Consider the following 19,022-nt stretch of genomic DNA (forward strand, 5'->3'; position numbering starts at 1 on the left):
AATATGGATTAGAAAATATAGATCAATTTTAAACTTGAGTGTCACAGCCAGCCAGGCTTTGAAGCCCCTTTTGCTGTTACACTCACTATATAAGCCTCACACCCGTCACAGTATTCCCACAGAAAACCTGGTAAAACTGTCTGTACCCTTCTTTCTACACACCACATATACTGTCAACAGGATTAACTAAGTCCCTTGGACCTAATTTTATCTCTTAAAGTTGGATCCATTCTTCCGTGACCAGGACATGATCTACATTTTCTTTCCGCCTGAATCTCTGGCTGAGCCATCAGGCAGATGCCTCCCTCAGGAAACACTGACCAAGGATTTCCAGGAACACAGAGCAGTGAAGAACCTGAAAACTTTTAATGCACAGCTCAAGTATGATATTCAAGTGAAGTAAAAGGCCATTAGTACTTGTCACCATAATGCTGTAATCTTCCAGTCATCCTATTATTTCGAGGTTTGATGAGCCTGTTTACACGACTATTAACATCCATCCTGTTTTCGTACACTGTGCTTTTTAAGGTTTAGGATAGGCAAAAATTATTTTCAGTTATTGGCAGAACACACTAAGCATGGTTCACACCTAGTTAGTACCTGGATGATCACTACGGACAGTGGTTCTCAGAGTTTTTGAATCAGTTGGAAAGTGGGTCATCTTTCAACAAGAAGGTCGTGTTGTTGTTTATGAATATGGGTGTGATAGAAAAAGTGCAACACATGGATGCGCTGTATGAATGTGAATGAATTGGTTTGAGTTAATGAATGGCAAAACTAAGCAGCTTTGAGCTGTCAAGACTGAACACATCTGTACAGTCAGACTTGTTTAAAACTTAATTTTGGTCTTGCAAACAAATTATGTCAGTCTATTATAAAATTGCTGAACGCCTTCTGATTCTGGTCACAAATGCCCCTCAATAAAAATGAATGGGTATCTTCACCCAGCATGTGCACATACACTCCCCCACACATCTGAACAGTTAAAATAATTTTTTACACAATGTGTTTCAGTCACATTTGACTAAAACTTTTAACAAAAAACTTCTGTCAATGTAAATTGGATCATTCTTTTTCCACATGTTGACTTGTTAGAATAGGTTACCCTGGGCTTACATCATCACTCAATGCACTTCATGGTAACATAAAGCCTCCTCTGAATGTACCTCATCTCCTGTCACCCAATCAGAAATTGGAAATATTAGTAAAATATATCCCCTATATCAAATCACAAATGTGAGCAAAAATGGCCACAAGAAAAGGTCATGTAAAAGGTTCTCAAATACCCCAGTGCTTCTCAGACTAAAATAATCCTCAAAACTGATGCTACTATGCCTCCAACTATCTGTTTATCTGTATCCATGCTGTGAAATAACCATAATTTTTGCTGTTCAAAGGACCTAAGGTTTGTAATTGGCCGCCTAGAGACATGAACAAGCACATAACTGATTTTTTTTTATTTTTATATTTTCCCAAAAAGCTATCAATATTATTTTCTTTGTCTCCAAAGCACAACTGATGCAATGGCAAAAGAAAGAAAATAAGCTTTAAAGCAAAAGGAAATATTTATTCTTTCAAAACAAAATGCTGCACCCTCACAGTTTATGTGAAATTTGAGGATATAACTTTTTATTCAAACAACACTGTGTGCATCTGTTTATGTAAGAGCTGGTCATTAAGTACAAGTATTTCAATTTGGTAGAAATTGGTTCAAATTTAATTGTATTCTGTTGTGGGAGCCACTAGCTGCAAAAAGGCCTTGGGTGATTGCATAGTTTTTGCCAACACAAATGAATAATGAAAAATAAAAATGAATAATTAACTTTATTTTGTAACACAAATGGATAGAAAAGCTTGGTAGAGTGGAGGCACAGTGGAAGCAAGTGGAGAACCAAAACTAATCCATATTTAAACTTTAGAAACAACTAATCTAGAGCTGAATTTTATATACGCTATTTTTTTTATTTTTTTTTAATTAATGAAAATATTTTACTGGCATAAAGCATCACCGTCTTGATAAATTCTACAACTGAAGCATGAAAACCATTTACCTTTATTAACAGTTATGAACTTATTAAAGCTCCAGTGTGTAACCTCTGGCACCAAAAGACTGCAGGGGATAATTTTTTGACCTAAAGTTTGCTACCATGTCCCTGCACATCTGTAGGTGTTATGCATCATCTGTATTTGAATGTAAAGGACATTTTAAAGTTACACACTACAGCTTTAAAGCTTCAAGAGACAGGTTCACGAGGAAAAGTCACATCTTAAGACTGAATCCATGTCCTAAGCTGCTCATCAGTTGGAAGAGAGTTTGGAAAGACAAAACTCATTTCATAAGCGACTGAGGACCAAATGTTCCATTTCAGAAACTCTCTACTAATGTCACATTTAAAAAAAATTCTATTAATAAATGGTACAAGACAAAATGAACCTCCTTTTTTATGTCCAATGACCTCACATGTCAAACCCAGTCTGAATTTAACCAGGAATGACATTAACCTTCTTCCAATATTTTGTCCAATCTGACCAATTTTACAACTTCCCTAAAGCAGAAATTAGTTTTTCCAACTTATTGCCTCAAGATCTCATGATATCCTCCAGTCACTATCTAAACTAATGTGACAATTTACCAAATTTGGGGGGAATTCTGCATGGTTAATTCAGCTTAGTCAAAACTTTGTCACCAACACCAAACGGGACACAAATATCAGCCCACGTCTCTTGATTTACTGCCTCAAAATGTTAAACTCACTTTGAGGTGTTTCACGTTGGTTTTGAATTACTTCGCCATCAGGTGATGTCATTGACCTTCTCGAGCTTTATGTCCCTCATGAATCACCATCATCTGCTGAACTCCAGTCATATTCATATTAGTCTAATGTATGCTGTTACATTGACCTTTTCCTGTTTTTACTCTATATAATATCACACAGAGGTGTCGTCCCAAAACTAACTCTGTAGAAAAAAAAAGGAAAGTGTATTTGTCAGTCAAAGCATTAGGAAAATTATTGTGTTAAACTTGTTAGCCCAACAGAAATTTTACTAAATAGAATTTCGTTGGACGAGCAGCCAGATAATGTGGTTTGGAGTCACATCTATACGATCAATCAGACTGACTGGGCTCTGCAGTGTTCCTACCAAACATTGACCGATAATGATAGAAGCAGCCAGTTCATGAAAGGAAACAGCCATGGATGAAATCCAGGTCTGCTTTGTTGGACTGAGGAGAAAATATTGAACCGATACCACAATCTCAAAGTTCATAGATTGTAGACAGGCTACTGCTGCTCGATAAGCTTTTCACTACCTGATCCGTACCGGAATCCTGAATTGTTCCATGCATGAGAAATGTGGCAACTTCCTGTTGAAACCCTAACCCCGGAAACCATCCATCTTCTACGACTTTATCCTCCACATGCGGTTCGCGGGGGGAGGTGTGCCAATCTCAACTGACATAGGGTGATAGGTGGGGTTTACCCTCGACAGTTTGCCAGTCCATCACATATTGACAACCATTCACTCTCACACTTATGGTCATTTTCGAATCCCCATATTGCATGTTTTGGTAGGAAACCGGTGAACCCAGAGAAAACCCACACGGGGAGAACATGCAAACTCCATGCAGAAAGGCCCTTGTTTCGACCGGGTCTCGAACTTCCGGCTCTTCTTGCCAAGGCAGGAGTGCTAACCACTATGGAAACTACACATGCATAAAACAAATCAGGTTTCCAGTATTGATCAGCTAGCCACAGTGCTAATGACTTGGTTAACTGGAAAATTACTGATACTAACAAGCTTGTGTAGCAGAGGTGGACACACTTAATTCAACAAATCAAATCCAAGCCTGTGCTTGTATACTGGGACAAGAATAGTAGTGCACTTAAATATCGAAAGTTGAGCTACACCCTTAACTGTGCATGGAAACATACTGTGTGTGTGTGTGTTCCCTGCTCGCAATCTCAGTGGGTTTTACAGTAAGTGGAATATGATGAAGATGGTGTTTGACATTGAAACCTTAAAAAGAAGAGCAGGATGCGGAGCAGTGTGGTGGAACGGTACAGAGTGAAGCTGCACAGAGTGCTGATGATTTACTGTGGAGCATTAGCTAAAGTTGACACTCTGACTGGATTTTCCCACCACCCAGTTCCCTAATGTGATGCTCTCAAGATGACAGCATGTGTGATGTATGAGCGGCACTAACCTCTGTCTCTGCCGCCTGATCCCCCTCTTGAGTGTCAAAGCCATGTTCTCCGTCTTCACTTCAACCAGCCTTACCTCTCACCACCCCCTCATCCCCCCATGCAATATTCACTAGCCTTTTTGGTTTCCATGGTAACAGGCGGAGGAGCTAAGATGCAGGCAGAGCCATTGATTTGATTTCCTGAAGATTAATATAGACATAGCATAAACTCTACAGGGGGTATATGAAGTATAGCTCAGATGACAGAGGTGGAACTCACTTGACTTACACATATGTCAAATATTGGCTCAAATCAATGCATTATTCAAGAGCATCTTTTCAATATTGGATAGCATAAAATTAGACTTGGTTGATGCAAGGGTGAATAATTAATGAGTCTATGTACACATGAAGTGCATTTTTAAAGGGGCTATATGTAAGCTTTTACTATTGCTACATGGTTAAATAAAACGGCATTAGTAGCTGTTTATTTGTGTAAATATTGCACTTATAGCATCCTTGAGCTACAGGCTGATTGAAGTGCTGTCTTCATCAGCTCTTCAATGTCTGTAAATTATACGGTAATCTGTCAACCAACCGCCAACTCTTAAAGGGAAATTCTGTCCTTGTAACAAGGAAATACTGTTTATACATCTATTTTCCTGAAAGACAACATAATACCTCTGTTAAATTTACTTGCACAATGTTTACAAGTGAAAAATACTGTAATACACATTAGGTCAACAGAATTTTACATTGTTTATTGTAAAATTTTATGGCCGTAAGTCTATGAACCAATTGTTGTATACATAAATATCTTGTAGTCTGAATGTTGTAATGCAATTTTTTTTACAATTATGTCGACCATCAAATGCAGATTTTCAACAGTGAAAAATGTTACAGTAGATTTCTGGCAACCACAAGCTGCCAGTAATTTGCTTACATTTCTGTGAAAAATAGTGGTTGCGATGACTAAAACAAAATCCATTCACTAACATAAACTCTTCACCAGTTACACTACAGTATCTCCTGACCACACCGATCATGGTGTTTTTTTTACAATCTGATGCGTACCATGTGATCATTTCGTGAATTACTTGTTATGTCATCACCAGAGAATATAGTTCAGCCTTAATAAGGTTTTTTGTAACATCGACTACCATATCTGATTTGAAACTACATCGTAATGTATCTTCGTAATTGTACTTACTATAACACGTAAAGAAATATTGCCACTAGAGGGCACCTGAAACTAACTATTGGTCATAGTTTGCATCTTATACCATGACATTGGTTTTTATTTATAGCTGTTTGCTAAACAGTATCTGGACTTCATCCTTCAGAGACTGTCCTGAAAAGAAAATATTTCTACATTGACAGCAGACTAAACTGACATAGGTGAACTTCTCGGAGCAAAACTCCAAAACAAATCAACCTCGACAAAGAAACTGTCTTTATTTAAATTGCATTCAGCATTTTCTTTTTCAAAGCACCTTTTGATAACATGATGCAGTTCCCCTTCTCAAATCCAAGTTCAAAGACCCTGATCCCCAAAACTCCCAACTTTGAATTACCACAAAAATAATAAATCATAGCTGAAATCTCCTGCAGCTTCTCAGCCAACAGTCCTGAGCACATGAAGTGAATGCTAGAGTGATTTGGCCTATGGTCACAGTCTGATCGTGCCTGTGAGGCAGCCGCCTTCAAAGGAAATCACAGCTGAAGTTTTAGGTAATTAGACAGAGGAGCTATCTACGGCGAGCATCACCATACAGTGCGGGTTTGTTGGAAGCTGCCGTTGTCTCATCTTCTCACTCCTTCTCCTCTCGGTAGAACATATCAAAGGGAATTTCAAGGGTGATTAAAAGTTGAACTGGATCCTTAAAGGCGGATGCCACTGGCTTTTCAGCTTTCACTTGATGTGCACCACCGTGGCTCTGCTGCCGTGGCCTCCAACAAGAACACACACTCGTATAGTGTGAGTGATGGTTACTGTGAAAGTACTAAGGACATTTACCGTGTAGATCCAGTCATTGTTTGCGCTCCACATGATTATATGTTCAGCAGTACTTTTGTATACTCATGATTTAGCAGTGTTTTCCTTTATAAATACTGTTTTGCTGTAACTTAAACAGTACTTATCTCATTCAATATGTTGTGATTAAAGCATTTTTCCCTGTATGAATGCAGTATTTAACTGTATAAATTACACTTTAAAAGGTTTCATGTTTAAATTCCACTTTATTTTTACTGTAACTTCAGTTATGTGCCATATTACTGTGATTTAACAGCATATCAACATTGTATTGTCATTACAGTAATACAGTATATTGTAGTAGTATTAAGTTTTACTGTAACTTCACATGCCATACAGTGTATTACTGTTATTTAGCAGTGATTACTTACTGTTTAACAGATTACTCTAATTTAGCGATCTTTTCCTTGTGTTTGACTATAACTAATGAGTAATGTCATACATTACATAACTGCGATGTTTCCTTATTTAAACACTGCATTGAACTGTATAAATTACACTTTAGATGAGTCTCCTGTAATAGCCACACAGATATTTCACAGTAAAACACACGGCGATTTAAAACCTGACATGATCATAATTCTAATGTTGTGAAAGTTGCAGTTCAAGCCTGTGAAATTGTTGGCATAATTCAGTGTTTTCTTGGCCCTGTTAAAAGTGCGGTCAAGAGAATAATCTGTTTACATTTGTCGGGTTTAAAAAGTGGAATAAATCAGCTCATTTTTATTGTTATATATCCGTATAAAAGCAGGTTCCTGTACCTTCCTTGTATCACATAGCACTCATTTGAATTTCAATGCTGGGCATTGGCTCTCAAAAAGGCTTCAGTTTCTATCAGTAAAGTGCACTCAATACCACATTCACGAGTTAATTTCCCCAAGGACGTCATTGCCTTTACCCCCCAAACACACACACACTCACACACGCATAATAATAAGAAGCTCCCATATTGCACACACACTCTCTACATGCGTGCATACATGTGCTTTATTTCTCTTTTGTGCTGAGCAAACACCCCACTGTGTCTCCCCTTGTTCCTCGTGTCATGATGATGAAAGGCACCTGCTGTTCTCAGCACAAACCCTCCCCTCTCCACCCTTACCTTCCTGTCATCCTGCCTGCATTATTCACAAGTCGAGTGGTAACTCGGTCTCTTCCGCGAGTCTCAACTTTTTGACACGGGTTGACGGGAAATGTAGGACGGCTGGAGTCGATCCGTGCCTGCTTCGGAGCTTTTTGTGGAGAGAAAATGGGGCAATAATTTGGACGACTGTTCACCTTGTATTTTTTTTTATTATTTTTTATTAAAATGTTTTTGCAGTAATTATCTCATGTGCCCTGTAACTTAATAACTCTGTTATGGAGCGCTGCAAAGATTACATATTTCATAAAATTAAAACTCCACTATAATCCGTTTGAAAATCATCCCCCACTTCATTCGAACAACGCAAGATGTTTTTTGGCTTTCCTTAAGTTCAATAAAAACGAGATTATTTTCAGCGACGTCTGCTGCTGAATTCCCACAGCTCTGAGAAACTTAAATATCAACACGACCAGTTTTTCTTGTGTGGGAATTGTTAAAATGATATTTACTTTCCAACAATGAACAACTGAGATAAATAAGCAAATATAAACAGACAAAGGCTGATCCCATCTTTTTTTTAACTTGTATTTTATTATTTTTTTTCTCCCCTGATAAAAACAAAAACGTAGAATTGGATAAATAAAGCTTATGTAACTTTGAATGTGGGGGAATAAAGAAGTCATAAAGAGCAGCTCAGGAAAATGTATTAGCTTTTCAAAAATCTGGATTGTTATGTAAAGTTGAGACGGGGGAGGAGGTTTATCCTTGTAAACTTCAGAGATTAATCTCTTTGGCTGCAGCTCACTCCACTGAGACCTTTTCCAAAAGCAGTGGGAGCCACAGTTCTTTTTATAGCTGATCCATATGCTTCCACTTTTGAAACCATTCTATTCACACACAGTCAGTTGATTAGCTTGTTGCTTTTAGACCTTTTTATAGAAACTTTAACTGTATAATTCAAAAGGGTATCACCAATCCTTTCACCCAAACGCTTCAGGGTCAGTGGTGTTTCGGAGATCATTTTTCAGATGAAAGGTTGTGGGGTTCAATTCGCGGCTCCGCTGGTCAACACATCGATGGGCAAATCACCCGACCTTATTAAGTGGCTGCTAACGGTTGTGCCGGCAGCATTATGTCACTTTCAAGTTGACATAATGCTGTTATATCTAAATGTAACGTAAAAATGGCTCGCACAGATGTCAGATCGCCGCATCTCACGTCAAAGAAATAATCACGGTACGTAAATGATGAAACCGAAAAGCTAAAATGGCAGATTTACAAACCTTTCATAGCACATGACATAAATACAGCCATTTTGTGCCGAAACACAATACACACCATGCTACTCATGATGGACATGTAATTTATTGCTATTTTTTATAATTCTATACAAATTTGAATCTGTTTTTGACCATTTTATTAGCTAGGGGTGATGAGTTATGTACTTTATTTCCTCCAACATTGAAAGACACTGAACAGTTAAATTAGTATGTAATTAGGCCTGTTTGCTACAGTATGTACCTCTGATTGACAGTGACTGAGAAAATTATACTGCAGGATTCTTTGTCTTTGTTTTTTTTTTAATATTTACATATCACTTATGTTTATAACACAATCTCAGAAGAGAGGAGAAAATGAGTCGAATATATGAATAAAAAAGAAAAAGTATCTCACCCTCCACAAAGCTGCGCACTCACACTGCAGAGGACGAGACAATGAGAGCGACTCCCTTTTGTCTCACGCTGCGAGTGCTGAGTGACAGAGCGATGTGGCAACGGAGCGTAGCAAAGAAATGTTTTAAAGCTAATGTTCAGTGATGTTCCTCTTCAACATTTAAATAAGATGTCAAGGACTCAAGTGAGGTTCATCTGTCCTCCTGTCAACAGGGAGTCGAGTCTCTCCGCGCTATTATTAGACATCTCTCTCTAATACTTGGCATTCATTTTGCAGTTACATGGTTTTTTTCATCAGTTGATGAAAGATGTGTGTGCTCGACACTTTTAGACAATGCAGTTAATTCTTGCAACTTGTTAGCCGCTATGAACATCAACTTCGTGGACCTTGAAGACGCTATTCTTTTAAGTGTGACACTAAACTTGTCAGTTGAATGACTTTTAACAGCATGCATCTTAGGGCATATGAAAAAGTGAATGGTTTTTGATTTGTTCTTATGCTGGAAGTCCACTTATACCGGCGTACACTGACGTATATACAGTGCCAGCGATGCATACAACCCAATGTGTTTTTCCCTCTTGTGCTTGATGAGATTCCCAGCAGGCCACAAAAGGACTTTACCACCATCACGGCACCTATATACCCTCAATCACGGTGATGCTTTTCCCCTCACAAAAGCTACTTTCTCATTTAAATGTGTGCAAAAATGGCTTTTTAAATATATGCAAAATGGCTTAAAGGGATGCAGCAGCCACACGGTTTGAGAAGCAGGTGTGAGGATGAGAGAGCAGCCAGTGTGACATTCCTCCTCTCGCTGAGGTTCGCTTTCGTCGGGAGGCAAAAATGTGACAATTCGCTGTTGAAATATTCCATCTGATTAGCATATTTGATAGTAAAGGCTTTCACTCACCGAGACACATTTGTGCCACGATTAAAGACATTCTGCTAAAAGAAAATAAACCTCACAGGTTTGAAAGGTGGCTACGACGTTTCCCTATTGCCCTTTTAAGATTAAATATAGCAACAGTGCATAGGAATAGGAATACCAGAGGAAGAAAAAACAGGGTTTAAATCACAAAACTTAGACCCATAATATTCTGTTTGTTTGAACTAGACAAATGTCTGATAATTAATGGTTTACAAGATGTAACTAAAAAGAAATTGATAACTGATAACTTGTTTGCTATTAAACTTGAAGTGAATTCAAGATAGCAGTGAGAAAACCAGCAAAAAAAGTACTGTATGTTTTACCAAGAGCACCAAAAGACTGTTATGTGTTGGAATCTTAAAAATAACCCATTCCATTTTTGTAACTGCGGCGTGCGGATTTAGTTTGTGAGTCAGCACTGGAGAGAATATCGCAGCAGCCAGAAGAAGGCATCAGCTCCGTGTACTATAAAGCTTTAAAGCTACCCAGTGTGTTTGGAGATGTTTTAGCGGAGTTCATATTAGACGCTCAGCTCTCGAGAACTCCTCTCCGTGCTCACAAATTTCCTTTTTGTGGGGAAATCAGCATGTGCAGCGTGGGCGTTGTTGCTGCGTGCTGAAAACGCGCACCCTTTGAGTTTGGGCAGGAGGAGCAGACTGTGGCCCGGGCATCACAAAGCAACACTGACAAAAAGACAGAAAATAACCTGGATTATCATTTGACACCTGACATCGTGTAGTAATGTCCATATGTTAATTTCCACAGCGGTGGTGGTTCAGAATATTTATGACAAGTACAGGAGTGGGACATTTTTGCAATATAAACTTAAAGATAGAATATGTATAGTATACTGGTTGGAGATTTTCCTACAAATTCTGCTGAGATTTGCTGATCAGGTTTGTCAGGTCGCACTGGTTGACATTATCACTGCTGTCCATTCTCATCACATCAATATGGACTAAATGCTAACCTCTAGTCAAAGCCCTTCACTAAATGTAACTATCATTCATTTTCTACTGCTTTATCCTCCATATGAGGGTCACAGGGGGGCTGGAGACCAATCCCAGCTGACACGGGGCAAAAGGTCAGGTGCACCCTGGACAAATCGCCAGAGACATCACAGAGCAAACATACAGAGAGACAAACAACCATTCACTCGCGCTCGCATCTAAAATCAATTTAGAGCATCTAATGAACGTGTGGATGTTTTTGGACCGTGGGAGGAAACCGGAGAACCCGGAGAAAGCCCACCCACCCGGGGGAAAACATGCAAACTCCACACCCACCACACCTCCAGGCCCTCGGTTATTACAGCCAGCCACCAGGGGCTGATGTATTGTAAATTGGAATGGATTTGTGTCTTTAAATGAATGACATTGAAGTTAACGGAGTGCCTGATATCACGTCAGTGTCACAAATGTATGGCATTTATTTCAATTAGAGCATAATGCAAGTCTGCTGTGGACAAAATCGATTCTTCCTTTCGCTTCTATCTTTATTTTGTACATATTTAATGCTGTATTTGTTGAAATTAAAAGCAAATTTGTTTGGTGCTTTTTTCGTACAGAGGGGCTTTAGCGCCATTCACTGAGGACGAGGCCTCCTCGTTACTGCCCTTGAATCCCAGCCAATTTCCCTCATTAATATAGAGAGGAAAGCCTCTTAATGAAACTGTGGCAAAATACTTGCCGCTGATAAATTATAGACAAAATGTACGTTTCAGAGGAGCGCATACAGTATGTGAAAGTGATTCATGAAATCCTAAATGAGTTGAAAGTAAAGTTTTTACGTTGATTTGTTTAACGTTTTGCAGATTGTTTTGTTTTCTTAAACGTTACGGGCGCTTAATTAAAAATCAGATTTGTGGTAAACATATTGACCGTCTTGAATTAACCTTTGAGTAATGGCAATGAGTGCGGTTCACTTGGCAAGAGGATAAGATAATCCTTTATTAGTCCCACAGTGGGGGAAATGTAGTGTCACAGCAGCAAAGACCGTAAAGGAAAAGTTAATAAACGTGTATTTTCCCTTTTAGATTGATGTACAATTTAGAAAAAATGTTTATTTAAGATTATAGAAATAGAATATGCAATACAGACATTAAGTAACCAAACATGGGCTTCATATTGACATTGTAAACGAAGATTGCACATGGGACGTTGCATTCATGTGCGTTGAATTTAAATCATTGTGTTCAATAAGTTCCAACCACTTCACCCCCCAAACTATCCCACATATCAGGCAGTGGAGTGGATGTGACTCCCGTCTCCCTGCAGACATTTATCCTGTTTCAATCTGCTTTAATGCCGCTGTCACATCATTCTTGGATCAAATCAATGTGTTGCCACACAAACCTCTTGCAGTTTTTTTTTTTTTTTTTTACCCTCTGCATGTCTTCCACACGGCGGCACGGCAGTCAAAAAAACTGCCGATGTAGTTCACTTCAGAGACTGTATTAAAAGTGGAACTTTTACACCGGTCTAATCTATATGTAGCCGTGTCTCATTTGTTAACACCTTATACACTTGGAGTCGCGCCGCTTAAGTGACTCTCCGCGGTGCCTTGTTGCACTTTCCCATCTGACTTGCAGAGAATGAGCAGCGTTATTGCCTGGCCCCGTTCCTCCAGAGGCATGCTAATGGAACCATTTGGCAGTTTGCCTCTGGAGGCAGGAGGGATGGACTTGTTTCACTTGATGTCAGTGTGGGGATCTGGAGGAGGGAAGAGAATTACAGGTTGGCATCGCTTCAATTGGCAAGAAGGGAGCAAAAAAAAGAAAGGGACACGATGCAATGTTTCACTCACAAGACAGAGAGCTGAGCACAGATTATTTTGGGGGATTGTTTCAGTCCAATTACTTTAGCAGGCTTAAGGTTATACCACCACACAGAAACGATGAAGTCCACTCCTGTTGACCAAAAGAGACTCTAATCACATGCAGCATCACCATCTGTTACACACGGGACTGTACACTTTCACTTTTCCCATCCAAAGTATCAACGTCCCTGTTTTGTACAGTAATTAAAACACTGAGCACAAATTGCACTCACATATGGCGCTTGTTTGTTGGTAGTGACTCTTGGTGACCAAACAACTCTGGGTGCTGATTTTCAAGAGTGGCCGTATAATCCCTTGCCAGAATTATTCATTAAAATAAAGTTTTGGCAGTTCCCTTATTGCCTCGACCTTGTTGCCCATGAGTGTCAGCTTCTTCTTCTTTGTTCTGCTTTGTCAAATACTGTCAAGTTTTAAAGAATTTCCCATGCCCTATATAAATTATGATGTCCTTAATGAACCAAGACTAATGCCCATTCATAAGACTTTTGCTAGGCACGAGGGTATTACGTTGGCTCAGCTGTGAGACCTGCATCGCCATGCCTCGCTGCGCGATGGGAATATTAATACATTTGTCCCTCTCTTATCAGGATTTAACTTTATGACATACATTTTCCTTTAATCCGCATGTTATGGAAGTGCGTTTCCAAGCGCTACTGCCAGCGGTACAAGCTTGTAATGACATTTAAGTCTATCATGCTCATCTTTTGGCTTATCCCCGGGGCTGAAAGCATGAGACTGGAGTGAGCTGATGCTCTGCTGCTCCAGACGCCTGCAGCTCAAACATGGATCTGCTCAACTTAGGCACTTTCCACTTCTCAGTGCTGTGGCGTGCTGACGCCAGGTGACAGAAACTGCCCAGATGGGACATTCGGTGACTTATAACTCATACATGTTTTAAATATTATCATCCACAAGGAGGCATTTTGTTAAAATGGACCTCTGATGCCCTCTGGGACAGGTTTTGTGAGCAAACGCTAACCTACAAGTCCTTCATTCTTACGTAGCGAGCAAGCAAGCTGCTAAACACTGACAACAGTCGTCTTTTTGAATAGTTGTAATGGTTTTAAATGATAGAAATTGTCTACCCTAATTGGCTGCTTCTGACATACTGTATACACTTGCAGAATTGGGTACACGTAGACGTTGTTAAGACGACCTGCTGAAGTTCAAACCAAGCATCCGAATCGAGAGGAAAGGTGATTTAAGAGATTTTGCACAACCAATGTCTGGGGTTTACAGAGAGTGGTCTGGAAAGGAGAACATATCCAGTGAGTCGCAGTTCTCTCGGAGAAAATACCTCATTGATCCCAGAGGTCAGGAGAGTGGTCAGAATAGTTTGAGATGAAGGCAGCGGTACCTCAAATAACCACCATGGAACGTACAAGACACACAATTTTGAAGTGGACTGTCTATATAGTACAAGAAGAAACACATACTGTATGTGTGCATGTTCATATAGTTGATAAGCAGGAGTACTTAAGACAGCAGCTCTATCCATTTGAGGAAAATCTGAGCTTAAACATCACTGGCAATAAAAGAAATATGAGTGGAAGCAGCTGGTTTCATTTCTGTCCCTCTAATGGGTGTTGTGTACCTTATAAAGTGGCCAGTAAGTATAGCCTGCAGTCTAGCTTTGTTTGTCTGTGTGGACGATATGCTGCAAATAAATTGCCCGTCTTAGGATCAATGCAGTTGTCTGAATCTGATGTTTTTTTCTCTAAAAAGTGACATGGTGAATGCTTGAGCACTGTTTTGGGGGGAATGGTAGTACTGCAGAAGTGCCTCAGATTCAGATATCCCTTTTTTTTCCTTTTTTGGAGAGGTTTAACGCAGGTTCTGTCACATCATTAAAAAGAGAAATTTCCCTTTTTTAATGGATTGACAATCAGTCCTAACACTGACTGTGTGCTGGAGTAAAAATGTCAAGTTCATTACCAACGGCTGCCACAGCCCCACGAAAACTAAAGCATCGGTATCAGAAGGAGCTGAGATAAGAGAGGAGGAGGAGGAGGAGGATTACCAGTCTGTCGGCATGTTGAGGGGAAATCAGACGGCACTGTGAAACTGTCTGCGGCATCAAAGGTCATACTTATTAAAGATTATTATGAAAGAGGTTGAAGATGCTGTCAGATAAGTGGATTACTGGGGAAATACAGTCCAGAAATAGCAACAGGAGGCAGGAAAGTGTGCAAAGGGTGGGTCAGGTTGGCTGCGTGACCAACCGAAAGGATTGAGTTTCATCTAAAGTGCACACAATGCCTCTGTCAACCGTGCTCCTGAGGTGCTCCTAAGTATATTTGTCACTGATGATTAGGAATCACCGGGAAATGAAGGTAGGGTTTATGACTGCCAATACCCACTGCTTTAGGTGCTTCATCACTGTTTACTTAGAATCCAATTTATCATCGACCCGCAGTGGTAAAGTCAGCAAAATTGTCCACTTATAGAGAAAGTGCTGCATCAGAGAAAGTATAATGGTTGCACTAATGCCTGCAGCCAGAAAATGGCTCTATCATCAAGCATTGATCAAGATGTACTAAATATAGAGAACAGCAATGTAGCACACAAGGAACACACTGTAGCTTGAATGGAAGGATCATAGGCTGTGTATAAGATGGATGCAGTCTTCTGGTTTGGAAGGTGAACCTCAGGAAGTAGGGGATACATGGCAGTTAGGGGAACAAGGGGAAAAAGCACTCATTTTCAATGGAAGTCTATGGGGAAAATGTGTTTATACTTCTCACTTGATTTATTTGCGAGCTTCTGTAGAATATCATGCATATATATATATTATGTTCCCATTTGGAGGAAAATGGATGATAACGCACAGAAAGAACTTCTGTTTTGCAGCCTTGAGACATGTTAGGTTTTGAATCCAGGAGACTACGTCCATTTTGCCTATACAGTCTAAGGAGAAAAGGTTGTACACTCCAGCATGTCAAACGGGAGATGCATAGTATTATCCCTTCATCAGCTCCACAAATTTGCTCTGGTATTTGTGGCATTTTCATTAAAAAACTCTCACAGCAGAAGGCAAAAGGCAGTTTATCTGATCTTCTGAGGTTAGCATGTTTCGGGCGAGCGACTTGCAGAGTGCAGCAAAGTTAATGTGTTGCGCGGCTGAACAAACCATCGTTTCGTATCAAAAACCTCACCTCTCGAGGATGCTCGCCAAATGCAAAAGACGGCCTGGGGAGTATAGCACAGCGGCTTTGTGGAGATTATCTGATGATGGAGGATACTTTTTCTCCCTTTTCATCTTGTATGGTGCTGTGCTGTAGCTACAAATTGGCCTCTCTTTTAATAGGATGCAGAGCAGTGACAAATCGCTTCTTTTGCACCACATAGGCTTCATCCCTCTGACTTTGCCTCTGCCCTTGACATTTACTGTTGAAGACCAATGTTCACTGCAGTTTTGACTTATAGTGGCAGGATGTTAAAATACTCAAGCTCCCCTGGACGTGTTGAGCTAAACATCTTGATCCAGGAGTCTTGCTGCTCTTTCTCACACAGTCTCGTGGTGCAGCTCTTCTAAGGACACTGCGATGACTTCCACTCATTTGGAAAGCCTAAATAAAACCATGTAAACATGTGCAATCTTAATTGCACAGACGCGTTGATTAAAATAAGTTTAAATGATTAATTCAGGCAATTTGCGGACGTCTTTGGTGCGTGTGCACAGAGTCAAGGTCCCTGTAAACCATACAAATCTAATAAAGCTGCTATGTAATTGGGTGTACAGCAATGCTAAGATCTGTAATACAGCAGGGATAGGATTTCTAACTTCCATAATTTTACAGCACTTCGGAGTATTCACAATTTATTTGTGGTTCAAATGTCCTTTTAAATGTTTTTTTTTTTTTGTCATACCCCATAGTGGCCCTGCAGTGTGGTGTCCATGTGTTCTCTATATAAAAAGAGTAGTTTCCTTTTAATTGCATCATTCCCAAGGCCGAGGTGGCTGTTTGGCTGACCCAATGGAATCTGGAGTTGTGGCAGAGCAGATGTGAAAGGTGTCTTAAATCAAAAGGTGTGGGTACTTTTAGTTTAAAACAAAATTAAAAAAAAGCAGCATAATGTTACAGTTCCACTGTACTATATGGTCAAAAACAAAGAATCTATCATTAATATGCCTATTTTCTTTGTTATGTCCTCCGATTAAGAAATAAACCATGCAGTTGGTGAGTGGCTTTCAGATTGATCTTGTCAGTAACAGTTGGGATTTTAGGGTTATCATGCAATTTGTGCACTTAACTGTCATGGATTTTACATTAGTGACTCAACGACAACACAAGGAAGATGATCATCTGCAAATAGAACGACCGCAAATCTTCAGGTTTCAAAACACGGGTTGCAAACTGGAAGACGTTGCCCACTTCTTATACACAGTCTTTATATTGTGCTTTATATTGTTTATATTTGCAAGACTGAAACAACTGTCCTCGCTCTTTTCAATTCTCTCGCCGAAGGCTTCAAAGGTCTTGTTGCAGAAGGATGTTCATTGTTGTCTTTTCCTCTTTCTTGCTCCTCGTCTCTATATCTTCGGTAATCCCTGAGATTCATCAAGTTCCCACAGTGGCTTCTTTCTTCTTTCCACTCTCTACATCTCCATATGCCTTCTTTCTCCTTTGCTCCGTCTTCCCTCAGTTTGGGGGTAAATGTATTCCCATGGTGGCTTCTGCTGCTTCAAATGTGCTGACTTCAGCATTTGATCTGAGCTCAGTGCTTGTGATCAGGCAGGATTCTTACTTGTCAGGATCGCCCACTGCTTTAATACCCCTTTCTTTATACCCTCTCTTATTTTTTTATCACAGCCCTTTCTTCTCCCCCTCTGCATCATTTCTCTTTATTCTGAAGCTGCTCGCCTGCAGTCTATTCTGGCTGCCTCTTATTCTTCTTTTGCGTTATTATTACTTCTGAGCTTTATAACATCAGCTTTGCAACTTTTCAAGATGGTGCAGTCTTATGAAAAATTGGCCGGCTTGGATTTCCTCGTAGGCCATACAGAATATATGCACAAGTCATTCTACAGAGTCGGAGTGATTTCTCACACTCTTGGTCTTTCATTGTAACTGTACGAGCACACCGAGCCCCTCAGGCAAACAAATGACCATGTTTTCGTGCTGTCACTGGTTTGAAGCTGAAGTTAAACGAGCTAATTAATTTTAATAATGTCCACACAAGTCCATTAATATCTGAGATACAAATAAAAAATAAACATCCCGTGTCATAAATTCCCATGCATATAACCATCCTCCTCTGAGCATAAATACTGTTCCCCTCCACACCACTTGCGTTTGATTTCAAGTTTATTTATTTATTTTTCTTTCCAACTTCGTCCCAATGTTTGGTGTTTCTGGTCAAAAATGTACAAAATACATACATCGCAGCAAAAGAAAAGATGCTGCGTACCAGATTTAGCTTCGAGGTAATCTCCATCTGTAGTCCCCAGGCAGGTGAACAGACACGATAAAATACAAAAGCATAAATATGAGCGCTTGTATGCAACACACACACACACGTTCTTGTTCAGCATACTTAGTGATGTCTAACATCAACCTAAAACTAAGTTCACTTAACCCTTAAAAAATGACCAGACAAAATGTCCTTTCAAATATACAAGTACACACACACAGGAAGGTAACAAGATGTCAAAGTATGAAATAAATGCAGCTATAAAAACGGGTACAAAGTGGCAGATTAATGCTGACAAGACTAAAATTATTATTATTATTTTTTTTACACATCTCCTGGGGGGGAAACAATAGGAATCTGTGCAGGTTTTTGAGATGAACAGGGACTTTATTCCGGTCACATTACACCATGAAAACTGAAATGAGGACGAGTGCAAGAAACACAGGAGAAAGGTTTACAGCATTTCTTTTTCAAGCTGGTAACTTATGACAAGGAAAAATTTTTTGAATGTTTGTTTCTAGTGACGTTATGGCCAAGGTATTGTAATTATATACACATAACAAGGTCTTTAAATCTTTTGGAAATGAGATAAAATGCCTTAATCTCAAAGTTTACTTTAAAGTACATCAGGATTTGTGTGTTTTCTATATTAATAAAATAATTTGGGGCTGCTCATTTTAATTTCAATAAGTACATTTATATTAGGTTTAAAACAGTAACAGGAGACTACTAAAAATGTACATTCAAGTATATTTCTAGATGTAGATGTGTTTTGGCTCCGTCATTTTCGAAGCGTCTAAGTTTATTACACCAGAAATGTACTTGTCAACATTGAGGTGTATTTCTGGTATATTAATTATTTGCT

This window comes from Solea senegalensis, linkage group LG1 (assembly GCF_019176455.1).
Source record: "Solea senegalensis isolate Sse05_10M linkage group LG1, IFAPA_SoseM_1, whole genome shotgun sequence".
Lineage (NCBI taxonomy): Eukaryota > Metazoa > Chordata > Actinopteri > Pleuronectiformes > Soleidae > Solea > Solea senegalensis.